Here is a 17243-nt window from a genome sequence, read left to right as displayed (position 1 = left end):
ATTAGAAAGAGAGTTGACAGGTTTGGTAAACAAAAGAGCCATACGCCCAGTATTAGACCAGTCAAAAGGTTACATAAGCAACATGTTTCTAGTAAAAGGGAAACACAAGACAAGACCTGTAATAAACCTGAGAGGTCTAAACAGTTACGTGGTATACAGACACTTCTCTTCTACTTTACTGTTCAGCAGCAAAGAAAAAATATCAATAGAACATGAATACAATTTTTGAAAAACTACAATAACCATGTTTTTTTGAACATTTGTAGTTCATTTCTATTGGTCTCTAACTGACCACGTGACAAAACTTTAACCAATCAGAAAGTCCTCAATGAACTAAATCTCTTGTCCTCTTTCCCTTCTTCCTCTTTCTTTCCTGCGAGGATGAGTTCTGTACATCTTTGATATTCTCTTCTCTCAATTTCCTATTTGTTTGCCATCTGACATCAACCCTAGAGAAAACACAAATATAACAGTGACTATAATAGAAATACAGGGTGGGTCAATCGTATAGTACCACATCTATTAATAACTTGATTAAACATTAAACATTAGTACCATCGTCATATTAATTATATTTCTTAACTAAAATGTATAGCAATATCAGAAACATGTTATGTAAACATCTCCTTCTTACGATTGATCGGGTGGGATAATCCTTCGCCTCTGTGTCTTTAATAGAATTATGACTTTCTGTAACGAATGTGTGGAAAATCTGAATTCTATGTCAAGACCGGAGGCTCTGATTATGCTTGTTCAAAGCTTACTTACCACTAACGATGTTGCACTTTCTAAAGGTTTAAAATAGAAAGTCTTAAAAATCGATTCATTCGACCAATCCGCCGATTTCATGATGTCTTCTACTCTGGCCCCTATGTTATATGCCTTAGTAGCTATCGCTCCTCTGACTGAATGAGCGCCATATTTCTCGATATTTATGCCTGCTTCTGCCATCACCCACCTAAGCCATCTGGCTATGGTCGCCGGTCTAACCGCTTTAAAAGGTTTACAAATCGCTATTAGTAGTTGAGTTACCCCCTGGGGTCTTATTTCCCTCGTCATATCTTCGTATGCCTTTATGCATCTAACTGGACATAATTTTGGTTGATTTGGGAAAGCTTCATATGAAACTGATTTCAAACCTGTCTTGGTCCTCTTTGAAATGAGGAAAGTCACTCCGTTGGGAGACATACTCTGCCTATTAATCTCTAGTGCTCTGATATCAGACGATCTTTTGCATGCTAACAGACATAAAATCATAGCTAATTTACCTGAAATTGCTTTATGTGTCAAATCTTGATTATCTGGCCATGACAAAAAAAGCCTCAGGACCTTCTCAACATCCCATAATTCACTATATTTCTCGTTAGGAGGATTAATCATTTTTACCTCTTAATAATCTACAAACTAATGGGTGTTCCCCAATCGCTAGACCATCAATTCTAGGATGTCCAGCCGATATTGCCGATCTAGCCGTGTTAATGGTTCTATAAGCTTTACCTTGTGCTGCCATCTGAGCTAAAAAATTTGCTACGTGTACTACATCCGTCCCATCGGGATGTATGTTCCTCTCCAAACACCAGCTACACCATCTAGCCCATGCTGATCTATAAGCCTTGTGTGTTCCAGGGGCCCAGGATTCGTTGATAATGTTCTCAGCCTCATTCGATAAGCCTGGCCTAATCCAAGATCCCCTGAAATCGCCCACGCTACCAGATTGATTCCTCCTGACCTCACCAAAGGGTGACTGAGACCTCTGGGATCTCGTATTATTAGTTCTCCCTTGGGTAAGGTCAGCGGGTTTTGATACGACATCTCCAGAAGACTGGGAAACCATACTTGACCTCTCCAATCTGGCGTTACTAGGATTAGTGATGCCCTCTGCCGTCTCACCTGAGCAAGGGTCCTCATTATCATGGAGAACGGGGGAAATGCATAGTTCCTCTGATGTCCCCAGAATTGTAGGAAAGCGTCTATCGCCTCTGCCTCTGGGTCTGGTCTCCAGCTGAAAAATCGGGGTAATTGTCTGTTCAACCTCGATGCAAACAGATCGATCTGGCATGGACCCCACCGGGACATTAGTTCCTGGAACACCCTCTCGTCCAGTTTCCAATCGCTGGAATCCCTGAGGTATCTGGAATTCCAGTCGGCCACTACATTCTGTTGGCCCGGCAGATATTCTGCTCTTACTGAAACTCTTCTCTGTAGACAAAGTTCCCAAAATTCCTTCGCTAGTTCCGCAAGAATTCTGGATTTTGTCCCCCCCAGCCTGTTGATGTATCTGACCGCTGATATATTGTCCATCTTCAGAAGGACACAACATTGTACTCTCTCTTGAGTCCAGCATTTGACTGCAAACGATCCTGCCAGTAATTCTAGACCGTTTATATGGAGCTTCGTCTCCTGATCCGACCATCTGCCCCCTGTCGATAGATTCCCGCAACGAGCTCCCCAGCCCCATCTGCTGGCGTCTGATTCTATGATCAGGTCCGGGGATGAGCCAAAAATGGCTCTCCCATTCCATGCATCCATATGAATGAGCCACCATTCCAACTCTTCCCTCACTTCTGGGGAGATATTCACTTTTGATTCGTATGAAGCGCCCCTCCTGAGGTGATATATCTTCAATCTCTGGAGTGCCCTGTAATGTAATGGCCCCGGGAAGATTGCTTGAATCGAAGCCGCGAGGCGTCCCACCAATCTCGCTATGTCTCTCAGTGATATTTCGCCCTTTGCTAGTGTGTGTCTCAATTGTTTCTTGATCTCGTTCACTTTGTGAATGGGTAAACTGAGAGTTCCCTGATCTGAGTCCACTATGAACCCTAAGAATTCTATCTTCTGTGATGGGATTAAGCTGGATTTCTCCCAATTTATAATGAAGCCCAGGGATTCTAATAATTCTGTTGTTAATTGCACTTGTCCTACCAGTGTTTCTTTGTCTTGGTTCATCAGACATATATCGTCTAGATAAACTATGAGTCTTATCCCTTGTGCTCTGAGGATTGATATTACTGGTTTCATCATCTTGGTGAAACACCATGGGGCCGATGTCAGGCCGAAAGGGAGGCATCGAAACTCCCATGTCGTTCCTCCCCAGATGAATCTCAGAAATCTGCAGTGTTCCTCTGCTATGGGGATAGTCAGGTATGCATCCTTCAAGTCTATTCTGGCTAGCCAGTCTCCCTGGAGTAAAATATCCCTTAGTAGGTGTATCCCCTCCATTTTGGTATTGGCAGAACTTTGGGGGCGGTGGTGGAGAATAAGTATTTTAAAAAATATACTTGGGCTGCCTACTAGTGTGCCAAATACACCAGTGATACCAGTGTGCAGGAGACTTATTTATGGGCAAATAAAAATCTTTGTATATATAAAGAGGTACTGCTGGATGTACTGTCCTAGCAAGGGAGTACTTTCCTGAAGTGGGTTATCCATGTTACAAATATGCTGGGGGACTGGGCCTTGGGGATTATTGGTCTAACTACAGGGTACCCTTGTGATCTCCTTTGCTACCCCCCTCCCCCGCCCAAAAAAGTAATTCAAGCTCCTGGGCTGTGGCCAGCGCCATGTGGGTCTTTGCTCCTGGAATGGCTAAAAAGAACAGGGGTTCTACAAGTCGAACACTTTCAGCAGTGACACAAAATAAGAAAGAATAGGAATACCCAAAAATGTGTATTTCTGGAATTCTATACAATAATTTCTTGACTCATTAAAGGTTTATTTCAGGCACACTTCAGGGGGAGAGTCACTGATTTAGTCTGTTCTTAAACACCTCAACTCAGCTTTTCATGCTTCTGAGGTCGATACATTAGTACCAACACAGATTGGGTGATATTGTATGTATATTTTTTCTACACAAAGCGCTTAAGCGTAAGTGCTATATAATAACATCATTATCATTTGACCATGGACATCTGCTTGCATTCACAGTTGGTAATATGGGCCTATACACACTGATCTTAATGATACATATGGCGATAAATTATTTTATTACATTTATATCACATTGTAGTGATATCGTAACCATATTTTTTGTAGTGTACTTAGGAACAATGCTATGTGATGCCACTTCCTGTTTTGTCAAGGGGTGAAAGGTCGTGTTCTATCGCTTCCCGTGATATCACTTCAGGGTGGGGGCAAATTACATCACTTCCTGTGATGGCATCAGAGGTCAAGGGTCGTGTGATGTCACTTCTGCTACCCCTGGCATTTTGGTGAAATGACATCCCTGTCTAACTACCAGGTAGTATAGCTCAGTGGCAATGCGCTCATCTTTGAAGCAAAACGACACAGATCAGCACAGGTTCGAATCCCAGGTCTGAGCTTAGAAACGTCTTGGTAGTAAGCATGTTATGAATAACCAATAATAATAAGATTCTTGTTTCCAAAGTAGTGGCAAAGAGTGCCGTGTGGGATATGGCAGAGGGAGACATTTTGTTGAAATCTCTGGCCTCTAATTTACTGGCCAGCTATCTTGCTAATAAAAAACAGGTATGCTGCAAAGACTACTTGGCTTATGTAACCACCAAGCAAAAAAAAGCCTTCTACTTAAAGTTTCGCCTCAGGATTGAGCTTAGGGCCCTTTAGGAATGTGCATGCAATGGGTGGGATCACACAGAATACCTCTGAATGCAAATAACTGAACCAACTCAGGAAGATGGCAAAGTACTGTTTTATTAACAATTATCTAAAACAGGGAGTTAGAGCTAACATCAATGGACGAACGTTTGATTTCTCTCAGCGATCTTTTCATAAAATGAGGGTTATATATCCAAAATACGTCAGAAGTGATGTCATACTACATGTCAAATAAAGAAAAACCTACTAGGGAACATCTAAGTACATCTAAGTACACATTCTATAGGAACTAGGATTGTTATTGGCTGCCCACTGTCAGGTGGACAACATATGCCTACCTCTAAAACATGTCATTTTCAAAAACATTAGATACTTGTGCCGGTCTGGAACATTCGGTTCACTTAGCAGCACCTAAGCCCAGACCCAGGTGCAAGGAGATGGGGCCTGACGCTACCTCCCCACCTAATTAGCCCAGCATCTCTCATCACCCAACCCTTCTGCCATGTAGATTGTCTTTGAACTTAGCCTTGCAAAGTATCCTTGTCTCTGAGAATACATGGGAGTGCAGGCACTCGCTATCGAGTTCTAGGACTCCAAGTTCAAACTCTATTTTCATCCGTGGCTCACGTGAAAGGAGAACCCAATTTGGTCCATTTTGAGGTTTTAAATGTCTTAAATGAATTAAACTTGGTACTCTTGGTGTTCTTTCTTTGCACCTTAACAAGAGATGATTCATCCTTGCACGTTCGCTCCTTTCCAGAATAGATAACCGTCCTTGGTTGCTTCAGTCTTGACTTCAGGCCAAACAGCCTTGCCATGCAGCTCCACAATTCAGCTTTTACTTGCTGCAATATAGTTTTTCTTCTTCCCTTTTCATGGGTCCTGGCTTATCATGATACCAATGTCCAGATTCTATATAATGGCGGCTTTGCCTGCATTCTATTCACTACATATAGCCAACTTCTATGATAACTGAATCTACTTGCGTTTCAGCGTCTGTACAATTATTGAACGGTTGATTCACTGCAGCACTTTGTGCACGTGTAATCTTCCTTTTCGCATTTAAAGGTTCTCGTAATTCTTTACTTCGTCATTAGTTTCTGTAGGATCCATATATCCTTTTCAGACAGTATCCTGAGACGTCGTTCATACTCTCTTATGACATCACATGCTTCTTTCTTTGCTCACTTTTATATTCCTTCAAGGAGCTCCTCCCTCGAATTGTCATCCCCTCAGGGATGCATTTGCTAGGGTTGTCTCAATGGGTATCGTTTTTCGAACATACATTGCGGTATTGGCACAACTCATCTACTGGTGTCAAACACGGCACAATCTCAGGCTTCCAACATATTGGCGGTAAGGGGTGGGGTTTCCTGCAGAGGCATGCAGCTGCTCCTCTACATTCTCAATTGTTTCTACATCCTGATATTTTCTTTGGCAGAAGTGTTTCTTTGGTGTCCATATCTACATCACCCCCCATCAGGGTGCCTGCTGATTTGACATGTTCATCTACACTCCAGGTCAAGTAATTAAATTGTCCATTCGGGGTACAATAGAACCATCGTCCCACGTACTTCTTATGATTCTTTGGATACAGGAGCTTTGTTAATGTTAAAGGATATTTGTACTGTGCACTATCACCACCAGAGTGGTTGCCTTTGTTCCCCCAGGTGCTACAATTCTGGCCTCTATGCACTTTCGGACATCATCATCAGTCAGCTCCTTGGCATTTGGTTTGGGTTTGACATCAATCATGATCTTCATCCCTACCACTTTCTTTACCGTTTTCTTGCATTGAGCAATTACTATGCTGACTACACAGAATCCAAACATCAACAGCACCAATATTACTCTAAGAATTTTGAATATTAGACAACCACTGGGCAATCCACGAGAACAGGGAGGCAAACCAACTGTCATACTCACGGAGGGGGAGAGCAGTGGGGCCACAGCCAACTTCAGCGGTGGGCAACTTGGTGAAGGCCCCCCAAAAAGCAAACCGGTGGAGAGTGGGTGAGAACCGATAGACACTCCCCCAAACCCTTAAAGATAAGTGGAAAGACCAGGCGCCGACCATATCTAGCCCTTACACAAGAGCCGATAAGATGAGAGGGGAGCAGGGAGATCAGAGAGTGAACATCTACCAGAGACAAGACCAGAGGTAAGGATCAGCCCTTACCCCCAAAGCAACCTTCAGAAAATGTGGGGGAAAGAGGTAACCTGTCCCCTGGAAATATAACAGACCAGGAGCAAAGAGACCAGGGGAACCCCAGGAGAAGGAAGGTCCAGGTCAACAAGTTACACACTCACTCCTCAAGCAATATTTCACAGAGTTTGGAGACAAAATTATGGATACAGTGCAAAAGCAGATGACTATAATGAGGGAAGACCTTGCCTCTGCACTTAAAGAATTTAAACAAGATGTAAATAAAATGGAGCAGATGGTGGAGAGAAATGAGAGAGCTATTCAAGCGCTGAGGGAAGACTCTAGGAAGATCGAGACCTGGGTAGAATGAATGGCGATAGCAACCCAAAACCTAGAACTTCAGATGGAGGATTTGGAGAACAGATCTAGGCAATCGAATATCAGGGTCAAAAACATGCCGGAAGAAGTGCCAGATAAAGACCTAGAGGCAGTTATTAAGGGCATTTTCGAGGACCTACTAGACGCAGAGGGGATGCTAGAAGTAAAAATAGGTAGGATTCAGAGAGTTGGACCCCGCAGATCGGAACCAGGGGCGCCCCCCCTGAGATGTTTTGACAATCCTTCAGGACCACAGAACCAAGGAACGGATCTTACAACAGTCAAGAGGAGCCAAACAAATATCCTACAAATATCCTACAATGGAGCAGATCTGTCACTCTTTCAGGAGCTATCTCGAATGACGTTGAACAAAAGGAGGAAAATTATCCCGATTACTCGGGCACTTAGTCAGAAGGATATACAGTACTGATGGACATTCCCGTTCGGCATGGTGTTTGAGTGGCAGGACAGGCAACATTGGATCACCTCCCTAGAAGAAAGAGCGAAGATTTTGGGAATAGAGGAACAAGATCAGGAGTCGAGGGCTCTGAAGAATAACGAACAAGGGGAGTGCAAAAGTTGGGAATGGTCGACGGTGGTGAAGCCAAAGAGAAATAACAAGGGGGGATACCAACACTTTTGAAAGGCCCGGCTGGCGGAAGCAGTGGTGAAGGAGGGGTCAGCTAGCAAAGAATTGAGCCGCGATAAAAGGCAGTAGAGGTACAGGGGCTAAATAAGAACTATGCCTGGGGAGGGCATTCAGGGAGACAAGGAAAGCATCAAAACTAAGGCTCTCTATACATGGAAAAAATCTCTCTCAGAAGCTGACAGAGACTTATATAATAGTCATGTTAGGGCCTACAAAAATGCAGTGATCGCTGCCAAAAGAGCACATCTTGATGACCGGATTGCCAAAGCTCAGTCCAAACCCAAGGAGCTGTTTAAAGTGTTTAAAGAGTTGGAAACAACTAAGAATACTACGCAGGATCCCATTGTTAAAGACACCAAATGGTGCAACCAAATACAGGAAGCTATGGATGCTAAACTTACTAGAATTAACAGAGGCATTGCCGAAGCCAGAGCTATACTATCGCTTAGGGGCTTCAAGGATACTGCCACGCCTGTTAAATGTTGGAAAGATGAGGAACTCTTCTCTTTTAAGCCGGTCCCAGAGGCCGACCTTACAGTGATAATTCAAAATCTCAAACCATCTAACTGTAAGGGTGACATATGTCCGGCACTTAAAATAAAAGCTTGTGCCTCTATGCTCATTCCCACCCTCGGCAAGTTTGTCAATGCATACTTTAGGGACAGTGCTGTGCCTACATGCATAAAACACTCTTGGGTGACTCCACTATTAAAAAAAACAGACCTTTCCCCTGACGATCCACTGAATTACCATCCTATCTCTAATTCACCATTCCTGCTTAAAATGCTCAATAGAGTTGCGTATACCCAACTACTAACCGATCTGAGAAAAGCTGACATCTTAAATAAGAGATAATCTGGTTTCTGGGAAAAGCACGGCACTGAGTCTGTCCTGCTGGATTTAAAATCCAGGCTTCTTCGCCATATGGATAAATGCAACCCCAGCGTGCTGATCTTTCTGGACCTCTCTGCCACCTTCGACCTGGTAGACCGCTCAATGTTGGTCTCCAGGTTGAGGGAGGTAGCAGGCTTTTCGGCTCTGGCGGCCACATGGGTTGCCTCTTTTCTGAAAAATCGCCAATGGAGAGTGAGCAGCAACCTGGCAGAAGCTAACCCCGTGGATCTGACACAGGGAGTCCCGCAGGGAGACTGTCTTTCACCAATTTTTTATAACATCTTTACAGTTCCCTTCCTTGACTTTCTGGACAGTAACGACATAGAGTTCACCAACTAAGCTGACGACACCCAGTGTATCATTCCCATCACAGGTGTCTTCTTGGATGATGAAACTAAAATCAATTGGATTTATTCTCTCATCCAAAGTTGGATGTGTGCCAATGGATTGGCCCTCAACATCAACAAGACAGAACTCATTCTTGTGGGCACTGACCCTAAAATTCGCAAACTGGAAGATTTATACTCCCAGTTTGTGATTGATAACTGTGCCATAAAGGTCAAGAAAAAAGTTAAGACACTGTGGATTTATCTCGATTGTAATTTGAACATGAAAGCACAGGTCAGGTCAGTAGCTGGTGGCCTCGTCCTCGTATTACATCAAATTACTTTCTCATGCACATCCCTTTTTCTCTCAAACTAGTAGAGAAACGCTAGCTCGAGCACTGATTAGCTCCAGGATAGACTACTGCGGTAGTCTCTTGATCGGTCTCCCAAATTGTGTAGTGAACAGATTGCAGGTAGTGCAGAATAACGCTGTCAGGGTTGTTATGGATAAAAAGAGGTCAGACCATATCTCCATGTCAAGAAGGGAGCTTCATTGGCTTCCTATCAAGGAACTTATTCTTTTTCACCTCTTGTCTAGTTCCTTCGATTGTTTGAAAAATTCCAGTCCTATCTACCTCAATGAGGAACTTATTCCTAAAATGAGCAACTACAGCCTCAGATCTAACGATCTCTCTCAGTTAACCATCCCAACTTGCAGATTAACTCAGACCAAGGTTGGAGCCTTCTACTCTGCGGCCCCCATTGCATGGAATAACCTTCCTTTGAAATTGAGAATTGAAAGTGTTCAGGAAAGAACTCCAAACCTATCTGTTCAACTAATATCATCTTGGTCTAAGATCCTGTCTTCTGGCACTATCTTCATCTCCTGTGACCTTTTCTTTGGCTGCTTTATTTGTTTCTGTATTTGTCAGTGCCCTTAAGCCTCAGGGTCAGTGGATCTGCGCTATATAAATCTTAAATAAATACAGAGGGAGGGGCCAGCTATAATTACATTGCAGGAAACACATGTACGAACGTGGGACAGGGACCAGATGAGGATCCAATATTATTCAGGCAACGTATAAGAACAAGAGGGTGGGAGTCTTGATAGCACTGCGTTCCATCCTGCATCTCATACAACAGACACGGACAGGGACGTTCTAGGGAGATACATAGCTGTACATTTGCCATGGTGACTATTTACACCCCAAACAAGGGTCAGGACTCCTTTACTCAAATTTACGAAAGGCCCCATAACACTAACAGGGGATTTCAACATGGCATGGGACCCTGGAAAAGACAGCTCGACAAGAACCAAGGGAACCCACGGGAAACCTTCAAAGGAACTAGTAGATAAGGTTGAGAGGACGTATGGTGGGAGAAAGAAGGGGACAAGGAGGTGTTCACGTTTTAATTGCACGTTCACTGTTCCTCTTCGAGAATAGATTACGCGTGGCCCTCCATGAAGCTCTTGGGTCGAGTAAGGGCCATTGAGGTGGGTGTGAGTTTTTTGTCCGACCACACTCCCATAAAGGTGCAAATAGATAGAAGGCCAGGGCCCCTGGGGCTCTGGAAATGGAGGTAGCAGGGACATCTGTTCAAAGATGAATTTGAGGAGGGAATTGGAGGAGGAGATAAAAACATTCTTTGGAGACGATAGGTAGGCGGAGACTTCAGGACGAACAAGATGGGACGCCTTCAAGGGGATCATCAGGGGAAGAATCATGGCGATCAAGTCACAAAGACTAGAAGAAAGAAATCTAGAGGGGAAATTAAAGGGTGTAATGACAAGGATGGGAGTGGGAGCCAGTGGGGCTATGAGAAAGGTATATAGAGTAATAAAGGCAGAGCTGGAAATCATACAGGCAAGGGCCACAGAAAAGGCATTGCCATTCTTAAAACAGAAATACTATATAAAGGCCAATAATGCAGATAGGTTGCTGACCAGGATGCTGAGAAGGGACGAGAAAGCTAAAACGATCCTTAAAGTAAGGGTAGAAGGGGGGGACACCAGGGATATAGTTTGGGTGTACTCAAGGTTCTACTCGGACCTATATAGCTCAGCCAAACTGCTAAAACAGGATCAAATGGATTATTTGAAAGCAAGGGAGGGGGCCCAAATGAAGAGACAGGAAAAGGAAACACTTGAGCTAGATGTTACGGCGGAAGAAGTGCAGAGGGTCATTATGGCCCTCCCCATTCATAAATCCCGAGCCCGGACGGTTTCAGCTCAGAATTCTATAAAACATATAGGGAAACCCTGATTCCGATCTTGGTCCCATTATTCAATGATATGGGGCGGGAGGAAAGAATAACAGCTACAATGGATGAAGCAAAAGTGGTCCTTCTGCCTAAAGAAGGCAAAGATCCAACGGTATGCGTCTCGCATAGACCAATAGCCTTAATCAATACGGACGCGAAGATATACACAAAGGCCCTGGCTAATCGCTTGGACCAACTTCTCCCTGACTTAATCAGCCCAGACCAGTCGGGTTTGATTAAGGGGAGACAGATTAGTGATAACACAGGATAATAGCTTGCCTTATAGAAAAGGTTAATAAAAGTGAGACCCCAGCGATTATAGTACAATTGGGCGCAGAGAGGCTCTTGACAGGGTGGAGTGGTGGTTCCTTTTCACAACAATGCAGCAAATGGGCTTTGGGGAGAAATGTCTTACTATGATCAAGGACAATTATCAGAACCCAACATTAAGATTAGACATAAATGGCCAACGGTCGGAGCCCATAAAGGTTCAGAGGGCCATGAATCAGGGATGCCCTCTCTCCTCCTTGCTCTACGCCATCTATCTAGAACTCCTTCTGGCGGCAATATGAGCGAACAAGGAAATAGAGGGGATAACTTTCAAAGGAAGGGTTCACAAGGTAGTCACCTTTGCAGATGACATGCTTCTGAATCTGGGGGACCTTGAAGTCTCCTTGAGAGCTATGGAAAAGGAGATGGAAGGCTTCGGGAGTGTAGCCGGGCTAAAAACTAGACCCCTGAAAATGGAAATATTGAATCTCACAACACCAAGGGAGATCAAGGAAGGGCTTAAGAGCAGCCGTCCATACAAATGGGACAAGAAATACCTAACCTACTAGGGTATAAAATTGACTAAATCAGTTGAGGACCTATTCACTGTGAACTACATGCTCCTACTGGAAGCAATTAGAAGTAAGCTGGTGGATTGGGGCCCCCTATCAATAACATGGATGAGTAGGATTAATGTGGTGAAGATGGTAGTTCTCCCACAATTACTGTATTACTTCATAACTCTCCCCACCCAGGTCCTGAAGGGCTTCTTTCAAGCAGTTCAACAACATACAGGCAGATTTATTTGGAATAACAAAAAACCAAGGATAGCTAGGAGGGTGATGATGCTACCGACAAACAGAGGGAGCCTGGGGGAGCCGGACCTGACAGTGTATTTCAGTGCAGCTCGATTTAGGATACTGAGGGATTGGTTGAAAGACGATCAGGGTAAAATCTGAAGAGCAATGGATAAGGCCCTGATAGCGGCAAACATTGAGGAGGTACTGTGGAAACCAAAGGTAGACAGGCCCAAGAATATTTATTATAGTGAAATACTAACGGTGGGTGGCGATTCCTAGGACGATGCGATAAAATTGGCCCAAGTTACCATATTCTCGTCACCATTTACCCCAATTTTGATAACCCAGGATTCACCCCAGGTAGAGGGGAAAGGGGTTTCAGTGCATGGAGGGAGGGGGGATGTCTCAAAGTTTGGGATATGTTCAGGGGAACAGAAATCAAGACATTCCAGGAGAATGGTTGGTTGGCTCTCAGGGAGGGAGGCAGGGAGTTTCATGTTTGAGCGGCCTTGATAGGGAAACTATTTCCTCATTTTTTTAGTTTAAATCTCGGCACAACTAGACGTGCTGTGTTGATAGTCCTTGTGGGGTGAGATGTGGATTTTTTCGTGATTCACTCTGTGAGGTCGATAGGGCCAGATTGATTGAGTCATTTATGCGTAAGGGATACAGTTTTAAGCGTCATTTTATCCTTGGTGGAGAGCCACTTGACCTGTCTTCTCAGATGCGAGATGTGTTCTCTTTTTGGTATACCATGGGCTGCTCTCAAGGCGTTGTTTTGTAGGATTCGGATTTTGTTGGTAATGTAATTACTTGCTCCCAAGTATAGAGAATTACAATAATCCAGTTTGGAAAGGATCAATGCTCTAGCTAGAGTAGTACAGCTACCTTTGGACAGGAAGGGGTTGCAAGCCCTGATTAGTTTGCACATATAGGTAGCAGAGGATGCCATGACGTTAACCTGTTTGCTGAATGAGAAGGTGGAGTCGAGGTAAATGGCTAAAGTTTTTACTTCTTTGACCACTTTCATGGAATTGCCATCTATATTGAAGGCTGAGTAGTGTGCGCTCAATTTGTTGAGGTTAGTTGTGTTTCTGAGTATTACAAGTTCCGTTTTGTCATCATTCAGGCACAGGCCATGTGTGGCCATCTAGGCCTGAATGATGAGGTACATTCTATTCACCAAGGCCAGGTCCTTGTCAACATCTCATCTGAGGGGAATGAGGATCTTGGTGTCATCTGCATCGTTAGTGTAGATGACACCCAGGTGGTCCAGATCATCAAACAAAGGCTTGGTGAATACATTATACATAGTTGAGGTTACACAGGAGCCTTGTGGCACACCGCAGGATATTGGGATATGATCAGCCGCTGCAATTGGGGAGAAGACTCTCATAGTCCTCTTGCTTAGAAAAGATTTAATCCAGGTGATTGTGTCTGGTGAGAAGTGCGCTGGCGTAGCAAGATGTTTACATAGTACTTGTTGGTCCACCAGGTCAAAGGTGGCTGAAAGATCAAGGAGTAGCAACAAGGCTATTTTACCCTGATCTTTCAGTTCATCGATTTGTGTTTTTAGGTCTATTAGCGCTGTCTCAGTGTCATGACATGGTCTAAATCCAGATTGGCGGGTACCAACGAGGTGGTTGTTCTCCAAGTACTCCTGAATCTGAATGTTGGCAACTTTGTCAAGGATCTTGAGTAAGAATGGTACTGTGGTGATCGGTCTGTAATCTGTTGGGATTGTCGGGTCCAGAGATTGTTTTTTTTAGTAAGCGTAAGACCCAGGATTCCTTTAGGTTGCTGGGGACAATGCCCAAGGTGAAAGATTAATGAATTTGGTTATGAAGGGCGCAAGGTCTCTGGTGGCATTTTTAGTTATCTGTGCCGGGCAGCTGTCTCCATGGCATCTCGAAGGATTAAGGGCTGCAATGATTTTTGCTACCTCATAGGTGGAGACTTGAGAGAAGTTGAAGTGATGAGGAGCTTTGGAGGGGGGGCTGAAGCAGTTTTATGCTGGTCTACATAGGGTAGGTTAGCTTTTTTGTTTGTAATCTTGCTTTGTAGGAGAGATATTTTGTTCATGAGAGCGTTCTTAATATTCGTGCACCAGAGTTTGTCTTCTAAGCAATCGTTTGACTCTGGGATGGGTGATTCCATTTCCATAAGAATGGTGACCATTCCTTAGTGCTTGACTTTACATTTTTTATCCTCTCATTGTAGGATTCTTGTTTGGCTCGGATTATTTCCTTTTTGTAATAGGTAGCTAAATTGATCAGATTGTTTTTGTTTTCATCCATCAGAAAGAGTTTCCACATGGTTTCCCTCTTTCTTTTTTCTAATCTCAAGGATTTTAGGTAAGGGGTGAACCAGAGGTTGAGATGCACTTTGGGTCTACTTTTCCTCATCTTGAGTGGAGCGATGGTATCTAATACTTTGGTTATAGTCTCTTTGTAGGCGTCAACGAGTTTATCTGGGCTAGTAGAGTCCGGCAGCAAGTTGAGCGTAGGTACGATGAGGAGCATGAGCTTGTCAACAGTAATGTTCTTTTTGTTCCTCGTGGGGAGGGGAGGTGCTACTAGGTTAAACTTGGAATAGAGTGTATTAGTTGGCAAGGTGAAGGGGATCTGGTAATGATTAGTCCATATTTGAGGCGCAATAGAGGTGATGGATATTGCGCAGTTAAGGTCAGCAACCCAGTCAATTGTTCTCCCTTTGTTATGGGTGTCTTGGATTATTCTCTGGGTAAGTCGCAGCTGTAGTTAAGTACAACTTAAGCTATAGGGTTTGCATATTCTGTCCCCACCCACTTATACTGTAACACATCACAGATAGAATACAATTATTCAAAATGTATTCCTGCATCAACAGTTCCTATAGATAACTAAATGTCCCTAAAAAGAATGTATCACTATCCCTTAAATATACTCTCCCTAGTTAAGCGATGGTGTGTTGCCTATCTATGTAAGGGGATAGAAGAGAAAACTAGCCCTATCCTAACTCACTACTTTCCTGAAACGCTAAAACTAGGGGAGCACTGTTTGGAATTCAAAGTAACCCCTAATTTTATTCATATTGCTTCCATTCAGTGTGACATATAGTCAGTCATAAAAAAACAACAACACAGCTAAAACCTATAGCTTTATTGTATCATACTATTTACTCTTATCAGCTAAAAAGATGCAATTGTACCAAGCTCACTATTTGTTATGTGAGTCTTGTGGGATCAGGATCACCCTAAGCCTCTCTATGTCAACTGGTTTCAGCAGGAATAAACCATTTACCACTTTCTTCAGGACTATGTCTATGGTGCTATAGGTCACATTACATTCTAAAAAAAGACAATATTCTTATTGTATGTCTTAGACTTGGAATGGGTGTCTTGAATTTTCATGGGGCGTCCTATCCTGTTTCACAATCCCTAAAAAGCAAATACATATAGAAGGGAACCATGAGAACATATACTCATTCCTAAATTTTATCTGTATCACTATAGGGTCTTGCTGATTTTACCTGTTTGAATGTTTTTTGAAAGTCCATGTGTGAGCACATCAGGATCATCACAGTCCCATCGGTGTTTTGAAAATGACCTGGGAATACATAATCCAGGGTCATATATCTCGCTCCATTAGTTTTGTATGTGCTATTATATTACTATGCATATTAAGAAACACTTACCCCTAGTGTAGGAGTGTGTGTCTAAAAATATGAAGACTTGTTTTGTCACTCACAGGTGGGCCCCCTTGATTCAATCACTCTCAGGCAAAGACCTTTCGTTGTACCCACTGGGATTTATTCCGCTGCTCATCCCCTTGCATGGTAGGTGGAGAGAACCGAGGGTATGAAATATGTAGTATTTCAATTGCATTCTTACTCCTTGCAGTGTCTAACTACGCATATGCCTTGTTTCACAATGTCTCCCTGGTGAGGCATCCATTTACTGGATTGCACAGTTATGACATTATGTAAATACTAGTGTTTGTCCATCTACCAGAACTAGATTATGAAGGACCTAGTGTCATCTATCCCCACACGGGCTTTAGTGTCCATGTCAACACGGCATCTAAATCGCTGAGTGTTCATGCTGAAAGTGGTCCGCCTGCATTTCTCGCTTGCAACGGCGCTGTTAGGCAGCGGTACCCGCGTTCATCAATTACAGTTTGAGATAATAGCTGCATGCCTACCTGGTTATCAGCATGCAGAGTGTCCTCGCTGTTTGTTCCAATTCACGGCAGCCATATTGGAACTAGTCATTCTGTATATGTATGGCGGCGTGGTTGCCGGCTGGTTCCATGAACCTAGTCCTCTTTTTGTTATTATTGTGGGCAGCGTGACAATCGTTGGCTTATTATTAAGGGTCTCCTATTCTTTACTGAATGTGTAGTGCTCTTGCATTCAAAAGGTAAAATCTGTCAATTTTTTGATCATTTATTTGGCATTAGTCGGTTTGCCACGGTATAATAGCTATTACGCTGCCTGTCAAAATGACAGTTCTACATGTTGGCGCATCTCTTCTTGAGATATGAAGCTGCACATATGTGCTTTCATAAGTAAAACCTGGTTCATGTTAATGAATGACACATTAATTCTAGGTGGTATAAAGATATTATGGTTATGATCTCTAGACAAGTGTCTGTGCTAATATAAAGCTAGAGACCCCTGCTCTTATGGATCACCTTATGGATCACGGCATGATGGCTATTAAGCCGCCTGTCAAAATGACAGTTTTACACGTTGACGCATCTCTTCTCGAGATATAAAGGCGCACATATGTGTTTTTATAAATAAAACCCAGTTCATGTTAATGAATTACACATTCATTCCAGGTGGTATAAAGATATTGTGATTATAATCTCTAGACAAGTATCCATACTTATCTAAAGCAAGAGATCCCTGGTCTTCTGGATCACCTTTTGGATCGCCTGGATCCGGTGCAGGGTTGCTCGCCC

At 43.3% G+C, this 17243-nt stretch overlaps 1 protein-coding gene across 1 annotated transcript in view; it reads right to left on the bottom strand.

The window, feature by feature from the left end:
• Positions 1-16511, bottom strand: part of RFESD (Rieske Fe-S domain containing) — a 273997-nt gene extending 257486 nt beyond the window's left edge. Inside the window, exon 1 of the mRNA XM_069627651.1 lies at positions 16479-16511. The gene's annotated coding sequence lies outside the window, so the exon portion shown is untranslated. The remainder of the gene's footprint in view (positions 1-16478) is intronic.
• Positions 16512-17243: the final 732 nt, after the last annotated feature.

Source organism: Ambystoma mexicanum, chromosome 6p (genome assembly GCF_040938575.1).
Source record: "Ambystoma mexicanum isolate Mex_15411 chromosome 6p, UKY_AmexF1_1, whole genome shotgun sequence".
NCBI lineage: Eukaryota > Metazoa > Chordata > Amphibia > Caudata > Ambystomatidae > Ambystoma > Ambystoma mexicanum.
The sequence above is the reverse complement of the archived record's forward strand: the minus strand, read 5'-3'. Positions and strand labels throughout refer to the sequence as shown.